The sequence below is a fragment of the Acomys minous genome (assembly GCF_964271855.1).
Source record: "Acomys minous genome assembly, chromosome: 2".
Lineage (NCBI taxonomy): Eukaryota > Metazoa > Chordata > Mammalia > Rodentia > Muridae > Acomys > Acomys minous.
In genome coordinates, this window is record NC_140484.1 from 33,236,055 (window position 1) to 33,242,054 (window position 6,000).

General features: G+C 43.5%; 1 protein-coding gene across 3 annotated transcripts in view; it reads right to left on the reverse strand.

The window, feature by feature from the left end:
* Positions 1–412, reverse strand: part of SMARCA2 (SWI/SNF related BAF chromatin remodeling complex subunit ATPase 2) — a 170,673-nt gene extending 170,261 nt beyond the window's left edge. For all 3 annotated transcript variants that reach the window (XM_084758050.1, XM_084758047.1, XM_084758052.1), the window contains exon 1: positions 271–412. The gene's annotated coding sequence lies outside the window, so the exon portion shown is untranslated. The remainder of the gene's footprint in view (positions 1–270) is intronic.
* Between the last annotated feature and the right edge of the window lie 5,588 nt (positions 413–6,000).

A 6,000-nucleotide genomic window follows, 5' to 3' on the forward strand; every position in this document is an offset into this window, starting at 1 on the left:
CTTTCTGGCTTCTTCTATCGCTACCCGGGAGCTGTCGTTAGAGCATTCCACCTGAGGCCCGCGGGGAAGAGGCGGGCTTTTTTTTGTTGTTGTTGTAGCGGTTGGCCCGCCTGTTTGTTTTGGTCTTCGAGCATGCACAATAAATAATGATTAGGCTAAGGATGCATAATCCAGGGTAAGGCGGCTCAGTGCGGGAGGGGTTCGGCGGTGGCGGCTGCCGAGAGGCCGAAGCAGGGGAAAGAAGAGAAAGGAGTTGTAAGTTATATTTACCTTGCTCGCGAGCCGTGTGCTGGCTGAATCTTCCCTCTCTGAGTCACCCAGAGTACAGAAACAGAGGGAGCGAGGACTAGATTATGAATATGACTTCATTGATGACAGCCGTCCCCTCCTCTTCCTAAACTCGGGCTCCGCCCCGTGTCCCACCCTCGCCGCCTCCTTGGGCGCCGGAAGACGCGCCGCAGTTGGCCCCGCGCGCCGCTCCTCCCTGCCCGGCCCGGCGCGGGTTGGCGGGACTCTCCTGTCACTCGCCCTGCTCAGCGACTCCGGGAGCGCGGGGGGAGCAAGGGGCGGTGTGCAAGAATGTGGAACGAGACAGCTCTACTGTATGCGAGGATCCGTGTGTGTCTGCGAGGCGCCGGCTCTCCGCCGTGTTTGTGCCTGGAGCAGAGAAACTGCGCAGGACAAGCAGCTAGCCCGCAGCCCTGCTGGACTCGGGCGCCGCATGTCCCTCAGCTAGCAGTAGCCTTCCGAGCTCCTCTGGGGAGTCTGGGGGAAACCCCGAAGCGAAGAGGAGGGCAGCCGTAGTAATAGAGCGTAGTAGTTCGGGGGAATGTGGAGACCGTGCTGGAATTTAAGTGTGCCTGCGCCTGCCAGCTCGAGCCTGCAGAGAGAAAGGGAGGGGACGGCGGGGGCAGGGCTCCGGGTGGCACCCAAGCTGTTTGTGGCACAGCGTTGGCCGTGGGAAAAAAAAATGGGTATTATCATACCAGCTGAAACTTTTTCGACCACCCTCTCCTTCAAGGCTGTCATAAATCTGCATTCTTCCCACCCATCCCCAACCCCCAGTGAAAAGGGAGGCGGCACAAAGAACAAGCCTGCCAAATCTGTCTCATCCCTAAAGGACTGCAAGCTTCCAAATGCCAGCGAAGAGAAACAGCTGAGAGAGGCCCGGACGCCTAGTAAATAAATAAACCCAAATAAACCCACCTGACCCCTCTGTTTACTTCTGAAAGGCACGAAGCACTCTCACCTCCCGTCACCTGTCATCTTCGAGTGAAATATACATAAGAATATGGGAGGGGAAAATAAGCCCGTGGAGGTGGGGGGTGGGGCGGGAGAGTCAGGGGGCAGCTGAACCATGGGATCTGCTTTTGATTTAAAAAGGGAAATAAATCTCATTTTCTATAGACTGGAGTCTCCTCTCTCTTCCACCCCACATTTAAGACCAATTAAGGCTACAAACTGCAATTTGCCTGCACGTAGTGCTTTTGAGAGCCAGTGTTTCGGTTTTCCTTGAAATCCAGTGCGCCTGCCGGACCCTAGGTCACTATTTGGTGAGGCAATTTTATTTTTAGTTTTATGAAGTGTGAAAGAATGTTAGGAGATTTTAAATCAGGGGCCTATTATATTAGACTCAGATTAATGTAGGTGCTTGACTCTTAAAATTAAAACTGCTCCTATGTGGTCGTGTTATGAAAAGTATGATTTATTCCTTATTTTGCAATGTAATAGCTTAAATTAGTCATTCAAAGCACACTGTGACTATTTGGTTGAGGATCCCTCCCACCCTAGGTTAAGATTCTATTTTAAGATGCTTTATACTTTTACATCATTGACTGTGTGAGCAACAGGGTCTGAAGTGCCATTCTAAGGGATGCTCAAGATTCGGTACTGGGTATGTTGATGACAAGGAACACTGGGAGCAAATGTCAGATTCCTATGTGCTCATTAAGAAGTGTTTACATCACTGGTCCAGGCCTGGAGGAAGCCCTACAAAGGCTCTACTTTCATGTAGCAGGAAGAGCAGAGAGAGTGATCCATACACCCTATAGTTTTATAGTTTTCCAAGGCGCTGTTACCTGCTTGTTAAATTTGGCTTCCATGTTTTCTGTGGATCCCAAAGTGAACTTCTAAACAAAACAAAACAAAACAACGAAAGACACTAAAGGACTAGAATAAAGTGTGTAGCAAAGGTTGTAAGAAATTGTTTCTCTGCCTAAGAACAGGTCAGTATAACAGTAACTGGGAATATATTCTGAGAAACAGGAAACCCAATTAATAGTGTAGTAAATGTATAATCTAAATACTAACTTCTAACTGCCTAAGAGGTTCCAGCTTTACAGAAATATAGCCAGAAACTTAATTGTGTATAATAAAAGGCTTTAACCTAATGACAATGCTTATCTTTATTCATTAACAAGGATTAGGTTTTAAACTTTAAGAGCCCAATTTGTTTCCTTCACATGTCAACTTTACAGATCAAGTTTAACAGTTTGATGATGTCACATCGTGTGTGTGTGTGTGTGTGTGTGTGTGTGTGTATTTGTCTCTGTGTGTATATCTATTTCTCCCTGTCCTTTTGCCTCTGTATGTGTGTGTCTGTCTTTCTCTCTCTCTCTCTTTCCCTCTGTCTCTGTCTCTCTGTCTCTCTCTCTCTTTCTCTCTCTCTCTCCCTCTGTGTGTATGTATGTGGTGTGTGTGTCTGTGTGTGTTTCTCCCTGTTCATTTGCCTCTGTATGTGTTTCTGTCTTTCTTTGTGTGTATATTTCTCTCTGTGTCTCTGTCTCTATATCTCTGTCTCTTTCTGTCTGTCTCTGTCAGTCTCTCTGTTTCTCTGTCTGTCTCTCTGTCTGTCGATCTGTCTTTGTGTGTGTATTTCTCCCTGTCCATTTACCTCTATATATGTGTCTGTCTTTCTGTCTCTGTCTCTCTGTCTGTCTCTCTCTTCCTTCCTCCCTCCCTCCCTCCCTTTCTTCTCTCCTTCTCTGTCTCCCTCTCCTTCTAGTAGCCCAAAGTGCCCTGCCATTCATAGCCTCCTACCCTAGTCTCCTGATTGTTGGGACTACATGTATACCACCATGACCAGCATGGCTTTCCCTTTATTCTCTTGTGAATAAAATTTCGCCTCCACTTGCCATGACAAATCTTAGAAAGAACAACCATCATCTTTAAGATGCTAAAGCCAGTAGCCATTCCTTCTGGTATTTTGTCAGAAAGAAAGTAAGGAGAAAACCTTCCCTTTGTTAGATGTGTTCTCCAGCTTACATAAAATTTTGATGCAGTACTTGCAGGGGTTGCTACCCATACATTACATGCACAAGTATGGGAATGAAAGAACACAATCTGTGGTTGGGAGTACAGATTAAATATAGATACTTGGCTCCCTTTCCCCTCACATTGACCTAAGAATGCCTCACCTCTCCCTTCGGGTCTCTCTTCTGAAGACTTGTCTTGTTTGTAGCTTGCACTGCAGCAAGTAAGAATTTTACCGAAGAATTCTTAAACTCTTGAGAAATGCAAAGACTGCAGCGTTTGCTTCATATGAAAAAAAATGAGTGTAGAGTATATACCATGAACTTCATCTCTGAAGTAAAGCAAAATGTAACAATTTATGATGCTAAGGAAGAAAGTGAGAGGTTCTTTTGTTTTGTAGAAAATCAGAGGAAAGCAACTATGGTTAGAGGCTAAAAGGACTCAGAGAGGCTGCTCAGGATGCTCCATTCCCAGGAAGCTTTTCTTTGGGGACTTTGATGAGTCATAATGTGTTCTCTGAAGTTGCTTTTCTCTTTCTAGCTTGGTACCAAGGGGTGGAAGTTGCTTTTTCATGTCTACTTGCCCACATTTACTTGTTACATAAGTCTGCTTTGGCAGATGAGAATGGCTCTATAAAGTAGACACTGGGTTGGAAAGCTGGTATCTGGTTGCAACACCCTTGTGAGGAGAGACAGAAATGCACTCCATTTGGAAGCTTCTAGTCCTGACAGAGTATCAGTGTGGACTGACACATTACATAGCTTCAGGCTAGAGCAGGTAAGGCCTGCTGAGGTAAGGACTGAGGCTTTCATCAGTAGTAATGGAAGCAGAACTTTGACAAACTGAAACAGCTGACATTTAATTTAGTGAAGAGTTTAGAATTAGCAAGAAAATTGATTACATAAGTAGACTCCTCTCTCTCTCTCTCTCTCTCTCTCTCTCTCTCTCTCTCTCTCTTCTCCCTTAATAAACAATCTCAAGAAAATCTTGTGTCTCCATAATCATTTCTCCAAAATGCCATCGTAATTTTTTTTTGTGATCATGTAACTCTCTACTTTAAAGTCCATATCTATCCCCAGTTCATCTTAGGATAAACTTCAAACTTAGCATGACATTCAAGGGCCTGAAGGGATAAGTGTCTACTTACTTTGTTGACTTTCCCCAAATGCTGCCCTGTGGGAGATCTGGTCTACCTGCAGGTTCCTATGGAGCTCTATTGGTCATATTTCCTTCTCTGGCATGCAGGTCTTAAGTTCAGATCCTCTAAGATTCACCTGTGACCCAACATCTTTCTAGTGACTCTTGTGTCCTTGCACACAGAAAAGATACAGGTCTTACTCTGGCCCCATAGCAGCCGATGTGTACCTCCATTAGAGTACTTATCACTTTGAGGCAATTATTTGTTTGGTATCCTCCAATAGTGCCTGGAGGGTGTAGAATACGTTCAGTTTATCATGGAAACCCCCAGCAATTAGCTAGATGCTTAGCACAGTGTAAAACAAAACAAACAAACCAAAAAAAAAAAAAAAAAAACCCACACCACTTTGTTGAATGAAAGGATAAGAAATGTTTAATAAATTTATCCAACATTGAGAATTCACCACTAGTAATTATCATATTGATGAACACAAAATTATGCAATGTTCACAATCTTATGATAGTTTTCAAGCAGAAAAAAGACTTGAAAATGTTTGGGTTTTTTTGTTTGTTTGTTTGTTTCATTTGGAAGCGTAAAAGATGAGAAGAAGCCACACTTTAGTATAAAAAGTATTGACAAGAAGTTTTGTTTATGTTTGAACTTTTCCTGGAAGGAACAGCGGTACAGACCTGGCAGCTAGGTGTGCCAATAGTCCTGACAGAATCTTTTGTTTATTTGTCCTTTAAATCCAGGCTAGAAGTTGGGCCAAGACCTTCACATATATCTTTTCATCCCTTTAACCAAATGAGATGTGTGACACCAGCCCCATTTTCTAATCCATATGATAAGAGGGGGTAAGTAGTGTACTTAACTGTGCTCTCCGAAATCAAGAAAGCAAAGCAATTCATTGTAATATGAGTTCACTAGAATCTTTGTTTTTGCTTCATGATCTTAAAATATTTATGCTGCTACAAACCCCTCCCCCCCCCAAAAAAAGGGTATTATACTTAACCGTACTCACTGACTGTAGAGTCTTTAGGTGCCTCTGAAGTAAAGTCTTATGCCTTGCGCAGCACCGAATGAGCACTGAGAAGAGGGTTACCATAGGCAGGAGGGATTCTGGCACAACTTTGCTTCCCTCATTGGCACTGGCTTCTCTTTAGGCATCGACAGTGTCTCAGGTTTACAGGTTCTTCCTTAAATGGATTCACAGATGACATTACTGTCTCTAATTTTAGCCAATCATCCCTTTTATTTATGAAGCGACTGGCTTTAAAAGATTTCTGAAAAGAAATCAAAGATTGAGATGGCAATACAGCAGGCACAGGTGAAAATCAGGCTCCAAATTGCTACTTTAGCCCCTAAGAATTCATTGCCAGCCATGTTGAGAAATAAAACAATGTGGGTCTAATTAGATCTTATAAGAAACAGGTCAGAAATATCCATAATTACCCAAGACTGCTTGCGATATAGATTGATATTAACTATCACTCGTGATGAATTCTGACTTAAGCAGTCAGTTTATGTTGAGGCATTCATTATTGATAATATGATGTAATCATAATTAGCAAGATAATTAAAGTTTTTCTCTCATCTTCATCTTACTCCTT